General features: G+C 60.1%; 1 protein-coding gene across 6 annotated transcripts in view; it reads right to left on the minus strand.

Annotated features, from left to right (window-relative positions):
* Positions 1–15472, minus strand: part of BCOR (BCL6 corepressor) — a 59408-nt gene extending 43936 nt beyond the window's left edge. For 4 of the 6 annotated variants that reach the window (XM_058018398.1, XM_058018400.1, XM_058018399.1 and 1 more), the window contains exon 1: positions 14308–14845. The gene's annotated coding sequence lies outside the window, so the exon portion shown is untranslated. Of the gene's footprint in view, positions 1–14307; positions 14846–14906; positions 14964–15403 lie in introns of those variants that run through there. The other 2 variants (XM_058018396.1, XM_058018397.1) reach the window with 2 other exon arrangements.
* Between the last annotated feature and the right edge of the window lie 228 nt (positions 15473–15700).

Consider the following 15700-nt stretch of genomic DNA (forward strand, 5'->3'; position numbering starts at 1 on the left):
TCATGCACGACAGTAGTGCATCTCGGTTTAGGCAGCGTGCAGGCAGCACGAGGGGGTCGGCCCCTATTTTAAGGCTCTTGCCGCAGCCACCCCCCATCGCTCCCGTGTCCCCCGTGTCCCCCCTCCCGCGGCTCCCACACCGTCACGTGTCAACAGCGACCGGGACTTGCTGCCGTGTAAACACGGCACGGCGGAGCCGACCGGGGGCACCCGGGGCTGCCGAGCCGGCGGGGCATCCTCCCCTCGCCGGGCAGCGCCGCTCTGCCCCGCGGGGACACCCCCGGTGCGGCGGGGTCACCCCCCGGCAGAGGCGGCCCCGCGCCGCCTGTCACGCCTCGGACCCGGCACAGACAGGAGCGGCAGCGGCGCGATCCCCTCTCCCATATGCTGCGAGGCGAATCATTGCATCGCTCTCAGCTGCTGCCGGCGGCAGCCAAAAGGGGGGGAGGAAAAAAAAGTTTTCAATTAATGATAAGCCTAGGAACTGGGGAAGGGGGCGGGGGAGGAGGCCAATGAGGGAAAGTTAAAATGGCTGGCGATCCTTCAAATAACCCTGGCTGCCTTCCCCTGGAGCCCACACGGCACTGCCTGCCGCGGAGCCCCGGGGGAAGACCCGGGCGCCCAGGCACTCGCTCCCCGAGGCCAAAGCTGCCTGGGGCGGCCAGGGCTGCCTCCGCACACCGCGATGCCCATACCTGAAGGCTACGGGACATTCGTATGGCGGGGGCACTCACGTCATCCCCCCCCTCCCTCTGCTTAAACCACATGGTGGGGGTGCGATAGAGTGGCTGCAACGGCTCACACACACACACACAAACACACACACACACACAGCGGGGGGAGGTGAGGCGGCTGGTACCCAACTTTGAGGCATCACCGCACGAAGGATTTCCCAGAGATTCGCGGGAAACACCGACCCCGTCCGCCGCACCGGCAGCCCCGCACCGCCGCTACGGCGCCCAGCCCCGGGCCCCCCGTCCCTCCCCCGCAGCGGGTGATGCCTCCGTCCCCCCAGGCGCTCTCCGCGGTGGCCGGGCGGGACGGGCGCTCCGGGGGGGCCGGGGGATTCCTGCCGCCGCTCCGGCCGTGCCGGGAAACAAGGATACTACTGCTGGAGGAGGCGGCGGCGGCGGAGGGAGCCACAAACCGGCTCAGCCGCAGGAACCCCCGGGCCCCCGCGCAGACGGGAGAGAGCCCGGGCTCCCTTACATCGCCCACCCGCCACGGCATCTCCCTATACCGAGGCCGGCCGCGCCATTTTAGTCACACACGCGGACACACACACTCTCACACACACACAACACACACAGACAGACACACACACACGTACAGACACACACCGCGCACGCACGGGAGCGAGGTTTCCGCTGCCGCTGCCAGAGACAACAGGCAGCAGCAGCAGCAGCAGCAGCCGAGCCCGGGCTGCGCAGGCGGAGCAGCGGCAGCAGTGGGAGAGAGAGGGACACACACACACACACTCACACACGCAAGCACACACACCCACGCACCGCGAGCCAGGCAGAAATGTGCATTTCAGGTAATTTAAGGCCGCATTCCCGGCGCAGGGAAGGAAAAGCGCAGGCCTGCGCCCCGACCAGCCCATTAAGCCGCCGCGCAATCGGCATCCCGGGAACCCTTCATTGTTGCCTTTATTCCCTATGGCTTTTGCTTTCCAGGAGGGGGATAGAAAGGAAAAAGCAAAAACAGGGGGGAGGAAGGGGAAAAACGAAAAATACCACCGAGCCAGCCCCTTCCCCCCACTCGTCCCCCATTGTTCGTCCGCGGGAGGCTGGGAGAGCGCAGCGCCACGGGCTCGCTATTAGCCGGGCTCCGGCGAGCACTCCCCTGCCCCCAATAGCTCGGGAAACTTAGGAGGCAGGGTGGGAGGGGGGAACCCCCCCACACCGAATACAAAAGTCCCAGCGCTCCTGCGAGAGTTGGGCGAAGGCCTGCGCTCACTTCCGCAACGTTATCCTGGCAGAAATACCGGAGCACGGCCCCCGTTTCCTTCCCCCAGCCCCCGCCGCACCCCCGGGGGGTGGAGTGATTAATGGGCCGTACGCCCTTGGTTTCCCTCCGGCCAGCCCGGCACACCGCTCCCCGGCGCGGCACGCTGGGCGGGGGCGGCCCCCCCACACATCCGTCGGGGACGTTGGGAGATATTGATCACGGACGACTTCATTTTGCATAACTGCGGCTGACAGGGCCTGTGGTTCCCTCATTTACGGAGCAACAGCTTTCGCGGGGCTGATGGATGGGGAGCAGCTCCCTGCGCTCCCCCAGCCCCGCAGCCCCGCCGGGGGACGGCGGCTCCGCTCCTCATGCAGCAAATGGCCGCGCACAAGAGGCAAATATTAAACTTAGATGCCTCCGTCTCTCGTTGTACCTAGCGCGGCCAGCATGGAAGCCTCCAGCTTCCCGCAGGGCTTTGTCTGCGCAGCCACGCCAGGGCCAGGGCAGGGGCACGGGGACCTCGGCGAGTACACGCAAGGAAAAGTGCTTGGGAAGTTGGGGGGGTTTTCCTTTTTTTTTTTTTCTTTTTTAATTCCCTACTCCTACTCCTAACAACAAACAAATAAACAAGCTGGTTTCTGCTAAACAATGCATAAAAATTAGCCTCGCCCCAAAGTTTATGTCGGGTTTATGGCGCTAACGTTTCTCCTTAACGGGAAACGCTTTCCCGAGCACTTCTGGAAAGCGCTGGCGAGCCCTCAGTTACGAAAGCTGCATCACGAGCACCTCGACTAAACATCTCTGCAATGTGTCCCGACCTCACATCCACCACCTTCTCCACCTTCAGAGGAAAGGTCAGTCCAGGGTGGGCACAGCCAGCGCCAAACGCCGCCCGACTCTGCGTGCGGAACGCACCGGGGGCAAAAAAAAAAAAAAAAAAAAAAAAAAAAAAAAAAAAAAAGGAAACAAAACCACGTGAAAAAATACAAAAATTACAAAGAAAAAAAGAAAAAGGAAATTAAAAGGACATAAAGTTGCCGGTAGCGGCGGTGCCCCGGTGTGGAGGAGGCAGCGTGCAGGCCGCCACCGGCCCTGCCTTCCCATCCCGGCGCTCCGCACCGAAACAAAGCAGCGAATGAACTGCGATGCAGATGGGCGGCTATGAATTTTTTGCTGCTGCTTAGAGCTTTAATTACTCGTTCTTGATCCGTGGGACTACGACACGACACCGCCAAGGTTAAAATGCCCTGAACAGCTCTGAGCAGATGTGAACGAGTTGGCAGACGCGCAAATGAGGTCTGCCTCTAAGCATGATAACAAGTGACTAATGCATTGCATATCGCTGAAAGAAAATTATTTTTCTCTAATTTGCATTAGCTTTTTTTTTTTTTTAACGCCGCCGACATTCCCTCTTCAGAGGCAGCAGCATAATCCTTAAAATATTGCTCCGTGACTTTAAAAGATTTGGAAGGAGGCAGCAATTGCCAGTGTTTTGGCTATGCAAGTGTTTTGGCTATGCAGGCTTGTTTATCTTTCCGCCTTTGCTCCAAGGCGAAACTAGTTTCGCAAGCAGTATTCTTGCAGAAAAATGGCACATGTCATATAAAACACCAGTTTATAGGAATTGATGCTAAAATTGTGGAATGACTACTGGTGTACTTTTGCCACTAATAGCACAGTGTAATCCATAAAGGACCAAGGGGACAGTCAAGGCCAAAAGAAAAAAAAAATACATAATAGATTGACTGGAGAGAAATAGATAAAGACAACCCATCGACCAAAACGACTAAAAGGGGGGTGAGGGAGGAAATAAGCATCTCCCCCCCCTTCTTACCTGCTCTCCACCCCAGAGACGCCTCGTCAAAAAGACAATAGTACGTGGAGGTCACTTACTATATAAAACACAGCGGTTCTCGTAGGTAGCGAAATTATGTCAGGTACAAATATAGGCTGGAACCCAGTTCTCTAAGTTTCCTCGACTTTCCAGAGGTTCTTCTGAAAGGGCCAGGAGATCACTCTGGGTACCAGAGCAAACTTCAAGAACAGACAGCATTTTATATCCTACGCTCAGAAGACACACCGAGGGCCTTAGATGCGGAGGCTTTGAGCAGAAAATAGCCACTCAGGGAATTTATATGCACGAGGAGTTTTTCACTGAAGACCTACTCCAGGGATCCCTGCACATCCAGGTTATCAGGGGTCGTACGCTGCCATCTCAAGCGGCAACTTCTCTGCCAACACGTGTTTGTGAGGGAAACGTGCTGCCAGCCCCCGCACCGCGCCGTGCCGTGCCGTGCCGTGCCCCGGGCCGGCCGGGCTCGCAGCCGGGCCGCCCTCTCCTGCTTCGGGGCTGCCGGGACACCGCGCCCGCACAGCCCCCGGGGCCGGCGCGAACCTGCCGCCGGGAGGGATTTCCCAGCGCCGGGGCCGGGCACGGAGCCGGCCGCTCCTCCAGCTGCCTCCCCGCGCTTGTAAATCAAGCGGAGGCGGAAAGAGGGGCCGGGGGGAGGGGGCGGAACGCTGCTCCCCGGCCAGCGGCGTTCGCCGAAGCGTCGCGGCGGGCGGCAGGGGAGCGCGGCTGGGCGCCGCCGCCGCCGCCCGGGATGCCGCCGGGCCCCGGGGCGCCCGGCCGGGCCCCGCAGCGCCGGGCGGTGCCTCCGGGAGCGGCGGGGCGGCCCCGGGGCCACTCCGGCCGCAGCGAGAGCTTTTGTGTGCGAGTGCCGGCGAGGCGCGGGCTTTTCGCGCTCCAACAGCTGTCACATTATTTGCACTGGCTGTAAACAGCCTTCGCCTTCCCCCCTCCCCTCAAAACCCCCGCCCCCCTTGCCACAGAGTTAAATCCAGACTAACAATCCCCAGTTAGAGATCAAACCAACAACAGCAGCATTGTGTCTGCCTTCATTGCTTTACCATCAACTACTGCAGCTGGTTTACTCGAAACAAGGAACACCCTCTACCCACCTCCCCCGCCCCGGGGCCACAACCGGGCTCGTTCCCGGAGCTTGGCCGGGCGGAGCGGCGCTGCCCGGGGGGTTCCGCGGGCCGGGCCGGGGCTGCGGGCGCTGCTCCGCCAGCCCGATGCCGGTGGGTGCCAAGCGCCGCGGGGCTCTCCCCCACAGCACAGAAGCGTTTCCAGTCAGCACTCACGCCCCACGAAACGCCTGCACAATCGCAAGTTGAGCTCCGCTCTCGGTCTGGCTTTTGGGAAAGGCGAGGGGGAACCCCGCTGTAGCGGGGAAAGCCGCGCCTGCAGCTGCGCAGCGCCCCGCGGCACACGGCGAGCTCGCCCCCGCGGCGCGGCGCGCCTCCGAGCAGCCCTGCCCCGGGAAAGCCGGGCTTCCCCCGATCCCTGCCCGGCCCCGGGCCGCCGCCGGCAGCCTCCGACCTGCTTTGGCAGCCTCCGACCTGCTGCGGCAGCGAACCGCCCGCCGAGGGGCCCCTCCGCCACCCCTGCCCGGCGCGGTGACCCCGCAAGCCGCGGCCCCTCCGCTCAGCCGGGCGGCACACACGCTGCCACCTTCTCCTTTCCACATCTCCTTCCCACCGTAAGGAGGAAAAAAAAGAACAAGAAAAGAAAAATGCCAACAACCAGCTTCGTTCATGATACAACCAGTGTGCAGCACACTCCTTTGCTTCCAACTCTCAGAGGGGCCTTTTGCTGGGCACAGCTGGAATTTGAGTGTAAATCCTCATAGCTCCTTCCCTGCCTTTATTTATTTTTACATCAGCAGCAAAGTTGGAGGAGACGTGGAATTTACTTTACAGAAGCATGGGGAAAATAAATCTGTTCGAGGAAACCTTTCCTTGCCCATTCTGACTCCTGGCATTACCCAAGTTGCGCATCTCTTAAGGGAAAACCAAGACACAGCAACTTTCTCTGAAATTTGTGTCCCGCACAAACTCTTCACGAGGCCACAGGAGCTGAAATAACACTTTCTATGTACCTATACGCAGCTTGGGAGGCACCACCAGTAAGGAAAAATCGCTGACTTTATTGGAAGCATGTCTCCATGTTGGCCTAACTCTCGCCAAAGGGCAGTACTACCCCGGCAGGTATGGTGCTTCACACTCATGTGGTAAGTCTCCAATCGACTTCTGAATCAGATTCACCACCCAAAGACACCAGTACATATTCACAGGTCAGTATCATCGACTATTCATTGCCTATACGTAGCTAGAAATCTGCTGGCCTGGTAAAAACCACTGCTAACAGAACAATGTCAGCAAAGGCTGCAACACAGTCTTGTGAGAGACAGGCGATTCGTGCCTACTGAGGCTCTTTCAGCACAAAGGCTTTTAGAGGAAGAAGAGAGAGAAGAGGGGGAAAAAGGAGGGAGGGCTCTCGTGTTTCAGGGCTGCTGTCCCCTGGGAACCAAGAACCAAGTGTAGCTTCAATCAAATGCTGACTTCTCCTCTGGGAGCTCAGTAGGAAACCTGATCTCACTAGCTCATGCCTGCCTCCATGCATATAGGCTGGGTTTTCTTTCATACCAGCAATTTGTATAAAGAGGGGAGCCAATATAGTTTATTGCAAACGAGATCTCGCAGTAATGGATCTAGAGAGATACTTCTGTAGCTAAAATAAGACAACCTTCAGCCACCTGCTCAGGGCAGGCCGCGCCACAGCCGCCTCCAGCACGGCACGCAGGGCTGGGCTGTGGGTGCTCTGGCACGGCACAGCACGGCACAGCACGGCCTCCCACGCGTCTCCTCCAGCCCTGCATCCTCCCCAGCTGGCAGCAGCCACCCTGGGTTGGGGTTTTGTGCAATGCCAGGTTACACTTCCATTAAAACGTTTACCCTGGGAGATCACTTCCTGCTTGCACAAGTGCTGCTCCAGCTTCCCCTGCTGCTCCCAACTTTAGCCAGAGGTATTTCTCTAATTGACCAGCGAGGCCTTGACACCCTGCAAAGCATCCAGCCCTGCCCTGGCACGGCACAGCATGGCACAGCACAGGAGGTCTGCAGGGCAAGGCAGGCCAGTCCTCAGAGCTCCATCCACATAACTTCACACCGGGCTGCTTAATTCTGCACGGGGCTTTGCTAATCCACTTTGTGCTCGACTACCGACACAGGAGGAAAGGAAAACACTGCACGGGGGAGCACGAGCAGGCCAGAGCAAGGTGAGCCTGGGGGACTGCAGGCTGCGGGAAGGGCTTTCCTCAACACCCAGCTCAGCCTCCCACTGCTGTGGGCAAGTCGGAGAAGCTTAAAGCACAACCCAGCACACCAGGGCGTGGGAGCAAAGGGGATTGCCCGAGGATCAGAGATCCCTGCAGGATCTCTCCATAGCCAGGAGCTTTCACATGGAGAAAGTTTGGCTCAGGGAGGGAATTTACACTTAGAAAGAGGAGCTCAGCCCATCCCTTCTTGTGCCATTAACAAGTTCTCTGTGAATTTCAAGGAGAGCTGAGAATACGCCCCTCCAGCTTTGATTTCACTTCTCTGTCCCTACCTGTCACCGTACACAAATGCCATACTCAAACCATGACTAAACCAGCCCCACAAAGCTGTCTGAGCCCTCCGGGAGCCTCCCAGATGCAATGCCACCCCACCCCAGGGGAACACAGGGGAAACGCAGCGGTGGGAGAGGGACAGACAGCCCCACAGCACCTGTTCACACGGGGACAAGGACACCAACCAGGCTGCCCCAAGCATGCAGTCTGTGCAGGTACAGGTGTACTTCCCTCTCTGCTGTCAACTGTGCCAAGTGCCAGCTACTCCAATACTCCCAAATGTGGAATTCTCACTTTTATAACTGACACTACAGGCCCAAATGTTTTGTAATATGCAAATACTGAAAGGCACACAAGGCCCCCAGGTGAGGTACTGGGGTAAGACCAAGAGCTGCTCCAGCTGAAAATGAAAAGCAAACCACACTGTGAGAAAGAATGAGCTGGCAGACTGCAACCCACCATGGGCTGTCCAGGGGTGCACGGGGAAGGAGCCCACCACAGCACCAAGCTGCTGCAGCTCATGGATGTGGGAGATTACTCCAAAGGCAGCAGGAGCCACAGAAAGGAGAGCACCAAGGCTGGGAGCACTCTGAGAAGGAAGCAGAGGAAGCACAACGACAGGCTTTCCTGATGCAGGCTCAGCCACAGCACAGCCCCAAGCCTCCCTTTCCCCTGTGCTCTGCTGAACACACTTAGCTCTTTATACGAGCTGTTCCCAGTGTGGCTGGTGGATTCTGCGCTTTCCACTTTAATTGTCTTATCCAAATAAAGCTTTGTTTTCCTTAGCACGACAATCCCAACATTCAGACCGAGATTTTCATTGGACAGAGGAGATATTTTATTCTCTGATTGTTTAGGGAGCCAGGGCTTACACGGAACAGCCCCGGCTTGTGTGCCTCCACTCACAATGGGTGCTTTGCTGCCCCTTGTCCCGTCATGTAGATTCATTTTATACAGAGTTATCAGGGTGAGAATCATGTTTCTCTCAATATCATAGCTTTCCAAGTCTATCGTAGACTTTAACAAGTCTTTTAGTTTGCACCTAGACAATAAATTTAGTTTAATTTAGCTTCCGGTCTTTAATTTTAGCAGGTCTTCTTTTTGCATGCAAATCAATATGGCAATTACCATCTAAAAGCTCACCCAGCCCTAGGTCAATGTAAATTGATCATTGTCCGCCTTCTACAAAATAACACCGGGAGTCTGTGGTGCATAATGAGATTATACTGGAAACTGTCTTTCAGATCACAAATTATATTTCATGCTGTCAGGATCTTCTTCAAGAGGACTTCCTTGCATGTCTAATCACATGGCACCAAATCTACCAGCTCATGAGGTAGTTTTGGGGTGCAGAGAGTGAAGGAAGAGTCCCAAATAATTCAGACAACAATTCTGGAAAACAGGCAGGCTGGTACAGAGTGATGCTCTCACTCGCTAACTTTTCCAGCAATGGAAGAGAGGAGGGGAAAATAATCTCCCCTTAGCCAAGAACTGCTGTCCAGCAAACAAGGAAAAATGAATTCCCTGCTGTAAAGCAGGAGAACTTTCCAAAAGCCTCATTTGCAGAGTTCTTGGCCTCCTCCTTTCCATCCCCACCTCATTCTGCTGGAGCTCTGGCATCCTGCTCCAGAGAAAGCCGAGGAAGGATGCGCTCTCCTGGCACAGCCCGGGGACCTGGGCAGGTCAGGTCGGAGGGAAAGGTCGCTCCGGAGCAGCGACTGCTGTAAGCCGGTTCCCTGAAAGGCCAGAGGATTACGGGGATCTGCTCACAGCCAGGGGAACTCCCCCTGCCTGCAGCCCGGGCCTCCGCGCTGCCTCCGGCTCGCACACGCCGTGCAGCCAGCGTGTTCCAAAGGGGCAAGCCTGGCTCTCCGTGCCACTGCTCAGCTCTCTGCAAAACCAAGGAAGAGGGGAGCAGCCCCGCTCCAGCCATCAATTATTTCTAAAGCAACACCAGCCTAAGGAGGAAGTATTAAACTTGGCTTCACGCTGCTTTAAGTCCGCACTAAAATGTGATGTATTGCAGCGTTCGGGGGAAAGGCAGCGCATCGCACATCACCTGTGCAACCCAACTGTGCTGCAGGGTCCCAGCAAGAGCACAGGCCTCTGCCCAGACATGCGGAAATCGGAGATCACTTGTCCTCCACACTAAGCACCGAATTACTCCAAGCCATATTTAATCCGAGGGCAACGTGGCTGCTTAGCTACGACCTGAACTGCAGCAGGCCCTCTGCCTGTCTTTGCAGGGGCCACTCATCGGTCAAAGTTGAGAGACCCTGTAAACCACAGCCACACATTGCCAAAGCTACCTTGGTATGTGCAGAACTCATTATTTTGGGCCTTGGTGACCTGGGTCCGTTTTCTCCACAAACGGAGACACAAAAACATGCCAACAACTTTGTGCACTCTCGCAGCTGCACAGATCCAGAAAGTTTGCTTGCGTGGACTGTACGGGCACCCCTGTAGCTCAGTCACTGTTAGGGGACCCTGGCCTCCTCATCAGTCTTCACAAAAGTGTATTATCAGGGGGTGAAGGAAGAGGAGGGAAGAGAGATGACAATTCTGAACTGCCTGAGAAGCTGCAGCTCTTGGCACATTCTGGTAAAGGCAAACACAGTGTGTGACACGGAGCCTGGATTGTCCACCAGCACAGGAATAAAGCCAAGGCACCAGTATTGTTTCAAGACCCAGTCCATATTTGGGCATTCAGCTCACACATCCCAAGTATTGCTTTAAATATTAGAGACATTCGCCAATGTGGTTCATAAGGCACTCAAATGGGAGAAGTCATTTCTGTTCGCTCTCACATTACTGGCTTGGTCTTGGTGGTGGGGGGGTTTTTTGTGGGGGGAGAAGAGAGGGAAACCCTGCTGAGTCTGTTTGCACTGGTCTCTATTAGATATGCAACAAATCTGCCATTTCCGGCGCTGCTTCTATCTAATTAGAGATGTATTTAGATGTGACGTGTAAATAAGCGCTGAGCTGCCTGCTGCCCTGGCTGCGTGGACTGCTCAGGAGCATTTCCAATAAGGCTGTAGCGCCCGGAACCAAGGCTCAGACAAAGAGGGATGGGAATGGTCTGCGCTGCAGGCGAATCCAACAAAACCAGCTTTTATCTATCGCTCTAAAGCCTTAACTGCTTTTAATCTGTACCGCCCAGGCTTGCACGCCAGGATCGCATCTCATCCACCGAGGACGTCTCAAGCACAAAAGGAAGGAAGCACACACACGGCACGGAGGAGCTGCGAACAGCCCCCGACCCACCCGAGCTGCACGGCAGACCCCGCTGCCCACCTGCCCTTGCGTTCCACGAGGTGTGCTCGCTCCCCCTCACTCCCGTGGGCTTCCCGAGAGCCCGGGGCGGGTTCGGCCGCTCCTGCCCGCACCCACACGGGCCGAGGGCTGCCCCACGCTGCGAGCAGAGCACAGATGCGGCCCCGCGGGGCGAAGGGCGCTGAGCTGCTGCCGGGGGACAAGTTGACGGAACCTGAAGGCGGCCACGGAAAGTCGCTCCCCCCGCGGGCCGGGAACCTCCGTGCCGGGATTTCCAGCGCACGGCAGGGCGGCGAGGGGCGGAGAGCCCCGGGGACACCCCCGAGCCCCCGGGGCTGCGGAGGCCGCCCCGGCCCTGGGGCTGCCTGGCTCCCGCTCCAAGCGCTCCTCCTCGGAGTTTCCAGAGAGGAAACTCCTGGGAACGAAATCATCTGGCACTCGCCTCGTGAACTCTTTTCCTGTTGTGGGAAACATCTCGTATAAAGCCATGGGATGGACGGGGCAGCGCCGGGGCCCGGAGGCGCGCTACCCTGTGCCTCCCCCCGCTCCGACATCATCCCTGCGATCGCTGCCGCATCTTTCCAGGCCGGGAGAGCCAGCCCCGATCCCCTCTGGCGTGAAGGGTTAACAACCATCACCACCAACACAAAAAAAAAAAAAAAAAAAAAAAGGAAGGAAGAAAAGAGGGAGGGAAAAAAAAAAATATCGCGGTGACCTTTTCCGTCTCCCCCACTCTCTCTTTCAGGCTCCGGTTCCTGAGCTCGCAGGGAGCCTGAGCGGCTGTCTAGACCGATCTATCACAGACGGACAAACAATACCAGGAGAAGCCCCTGCCCGGTCCCTCAGCCTCCGCCACTCACCTTAGAAATGGCGAAGAACAGAAAAGTGACCGCGATACAATCCTCCCCGGTATATTTATAGCCTTCCACACAGCCCACCTTCATGCCTGACAAATGAGATTTTGTCTGCTCTCTCAACGTACGCTCCAATAAACACACACACTTTTTTTTTTCTTTCTTTTTTTTTTTTTTTTTTTTTTTTTTTGTGTGTGTGTGTGTGTCTGTTTGTTTTTGGTAACATTCCGGGCTCGTCCCTCCGATCCCGGGGCGGGCGAGGGCCCACCACGCCCGTGCGTGACGGCAGGTTCGGCAGCGGGGGCAGGAGGGACTGGGGGAGGCAGGAGGGGTCCCGGTCACTCGCGTCCACATGCAACGTCCCACCCTGGAAGCTTCAATATCCGCATTCATCACGCCCCCTTCGCAGCCGGCCCCCCTCACCCGAAGAACTCCCTGGGCCCTGCCAGCCCTCCAGGTTGCGTATTAAAGAGGTATATACGGGGCGAGGAGCCGGAGGTCCAACGCTGCAAAAGGCTGGGGAATAACTAATGAGCTGTGCAGCCCATTGATCCGGTGCATACTTCCTAATTAACTCTGAGTCACCTATTTGTGACAGCAATTCAAAGAACTGCACCAGGGATAAACTGCAACCCCGGCGTGCGAAGGCAACCCGGCGGGGGGGGGGGGGGGGGGGAGGAGGGAAGAGGCGGCGGGAGGGGGGGGCGCTGGGGGAGGAGGAATTTGCTCCTAATCCTCCTAAAAGCAATTAGGGTGAGCGCTGCGCTGGCTACCTCTCGGGAAGGAAAAAAAAAAAAAAAAAGGAAAAAAAAAAAAAAAAACACCCAGCGGCTCCAACAGCAGAACCGAAAGGAAATGAATCGGCGTGTCGCAAGGGCGACAGCACCGGGCTCCAGACAGACAGGCAAGCCTCAGCACCTCGGGGACGAAAGTCGGCGAGAGCGGCGGCCGGAGGCAGCGGAACGCCGGTGTCGGCGCACGGGGCCGCGGGCGGAGCGCGGGCGGGCGGCGGTGCCCCGGGAGCGGCGGAGCCACCGGCGGGGAGCGGGCGCTGCCCGGGGCACCCGGAGCCCGCACCGCCCGCCCGCCCTCGCCCCCAGCTTTGTTCCCAAGTGGCTCTGGCGGGGCATTGCTCTTCCCGGCCGCCCCCCGCGGCAGGGCCACGGGGAGGGGGCGGGGAAAAAAAAAAGTTAATAGAAACCTTTGGAAAATCCGGGCTTGGCTACGTGGTGCGGGTTGGGCTCCCCCCGCCCCCCCCCCCTTTTTAATGCAAACACGAATACAAAAGCTGCGGGCTCTAAAGAGCAGATGAAAGCAATGAACGGAGTTTCTGGAAAAGATTCATTAGTGGGAATTAATGCTGCGAGGAGCTCCGAGGCGATACCATTAAAGTCAGTCCCCACACCTTGTCAGTTTTACACCGCTCGCTATGGTCGGGGCGGTTTTTTTTTTTTTTCTTGTCGGGGTAAATGGGGGAGGTGCTCTCCGCCTTCCCCGCGCCCCCTCTGCGATCGCCAAACCCGGGATCCGACAGACATCGCGGAAATGAGAGGGAGGGAGGGAGGGAGGAAGGGAGGGAGGGAGGAAGGAGGAAGGGGAAAGAAAAAAAAAATAAACACAACAAACAAACCACCCAACATACATACACCGAGAAAGAAAGAGGAACGTGAACGCTCCGCAGCCCTCGCCCCCGGACTCGCTCCGCGAACATCAAATGCATGCCTCATATGCTGCGCAGAGCCGCCCCACTTGGCCCTGCCTTCACAAAGCAGCCTCCGCTGCCTCCCCGCCTGGCCGTCCCCCTCCGGCCGCCCCATTGATGGCAAGCCCCGAGCCTCCCTCTGGCTCGCTCTCCCAACTCCAAACTACATTTTCGGGCTGACTAAACTTCCGTGTCACTCCGGACCTCACGCCAGCACCGCTCCGCGCACGGGAAAGCCCCGGGCCGCCCCGTCCCACGTGCGCCGCGGCGCCCGCCCCGCCGGGGCGGAGGGACAGGGGGGAGCAGCGCCTCGGGCTCTCCCGGCGGGCGGGAGGCGGCCGGCAGCGGGCTCTCCCGGCGGGAAGGGGCGGCCGGCAGCGGGCTCTCCCGGCGGGAAGGGGCGGCCGGCAGCCGGCTCTCCCGGCGGGCAGGGGCGGCAGGCAGCGGGCTCTCCCGGCGGGCAGGGGCGGCAGGCAGCGGGCTCTCCCGGCGGGAAGGGGCGGCCGGCAGCGGGCTCTCCCGGCGGGAAGGGGCGGCCGGCAGCGGGCTCTCCCCGCCGCTCACCTGCCCGCCGCCCCGGACCGCGCGTTGCTCGGGGCGGGGAGCGCGGAGCCCGGCCCGCCCGGCGCGGGAGCTCTCCCCGCTCCGCGAGCCGGCAGCGCCTCTCCTTGCTCGCCCCGTCCCGCGGGAGCCCCCGTAACGCCGCTGCTCCGGCGCCTTCCCAGTCACAAAGTGCGAGACGACGGGAACACCGCCACCACTCCCCACACGGGCGCACGGGAGCCGACACCGCGATCCGGTGCTTCCCCCCGCCTCCGCTGCCCCAAACAGGCATCTTCACCAGCAACTGCCTCCAAACTTCCCCTCCGACAGCGCAGCCCCGGAGGCGCTCCGCTAGACCCTCCTGCCCCCGCCGCTCCCGCCCGAGCCCCGCGCCGTAACTTTCTGCCCCGCCGCCGCTCTGCCTTGCCCGCCGGCCGGCCGAGGGGAGCCCCGCAGCCGCCCCGGCACGGCGGGACTCGGCGGCGGCGCTTCCGCACGGGAGCTGTTCGCGGAGCGGAGCACTGACCTTCCTGCGGCGCCGCGGGGCTGTGCCGTGCGCGGTCCGAGACGCGGGTCCCCACACCGTCGCCTGGCCCTGCTGCTCTCCCTGAAGGGCAGCCCCGTCGGGGGTGGGAAGAAGAGACGAGAAAAGTTTCACGATCCGATTCCCCCTCTCCGTGGGTGCGTGTGTCGCGGCTTGCCCCAGCGCGGGCGGGTCGGGGAAGGGGCGCGGAAAGACCAGGGAGCTGCGGGGCGCGGGAGCGTGGCCGCCCTCTGCGCCCACGGGGCAGGTGCCCGCGGGAAGGGCTTTGCTCCTCGGCTCGACCGGGCTCAGCAGCGGGAGTGGGAGCGGCAGCCCGCGATGCTCATTCCGGCTGCCGGCTCTGGTTTGGCAGCGCCATGTTGCTGGCTTGCTCCGGGCGAAGTTCCTGCGCTGGCGAGCGCGGCGCTCCCCACATCTCGCCCGCGCCGCCGTCTCCCGTGCCCTGGCCGCCGCGGCTTTGTGTGTGTGTGGCTGGGGATTTAATTCTCCTCCTCCTCCTCTTCTCCTCCTCTCTCTCTCTTTTTCTTCCTCTCCACCCCCCCTCCCCTCTTTAGTCCGCCGGGAAAGCCGCTCTTCCTCACCTTGCCGCTGGGAGACCGGGCTCCGTCTGCTGCACGCTGCGCTCCCCTCGCATCCCCCCTCCCTCTCTCCCTCCTCCTCCTCCTCCTCCTCCAGCCGTCGCCTCCCCTCCCTTCCCCTCCCCCCGGGCAGGCGCTGCACCGAGGGAGCCGCCGCCAGCAGCAGCAGCGGCAGCAGCGCCGCCACCGCTTTTTCCCTCAGCAAGTTTCCCCCTCCCCTGGCTGCGTTTCCCTGCTCAGGCAGGGCTCGCCCGGCCGCTCGCCCGCTCCCCCCCCTTGCCCTGACTAATTGATTTGCCCCCCTCGCCGCGCCGCCAGCCCCTCGCCCGCCCGCTCCCCCCGGCTGGCACAGGTCGCTGCCAAGCTGCGGCGCCCCGGGGGGGGACTCCGCGCTCCCGCGCTCCCCGGCAGGCAGGAGGGGAAAGCCGCCCCCCCCCCCCCCGCCCCGCCGATACTCCCCTCTCTCGCTACCCAGAAGGCCAGTGGAGAACCGCAATTACCATAAAGCTCCGTTCACTCCGCTCCGCCAAGCTGTCAAAACCCCGGCGGCGGCGGCGCTGCCAGACATCGCTGCGAGCCTCCGCGGCGGGTCGCGCTGCGCTGCCACCCCCCGCCACCCCGCTCGCCCCCGGGCCCTCCGCCGGGCCCCCCCAGCCCGCTTCCCCCGCGATCCCGGCGGCGCCTGGAATACCCCCCGGCGATGCAACCCGCGCCCGCAGTCACACCCGCCGGCTCCGGGGTTCCCCCGTCGCGCAGAGGCATCCCCGCTCCCCCAGGACCCGCCGAGGGCTCGCAGC

The sequence above is a fragment of the Melospiza georgiana genome, chromosome 2 (assembly GCF_028018845.1).
Source record: "Melospiza georgiana isolate bMelGeo1 chromosome 2, bMelGeo1.pri, whole genome shotgun sequence".
Taxonomy (NCBI): domain Eukaryota; kingdom Metazoa; phylum Chordata; class Aves; order Passeriformes; family Passerellidae; genus Melospiza; species Melospiza georgiana.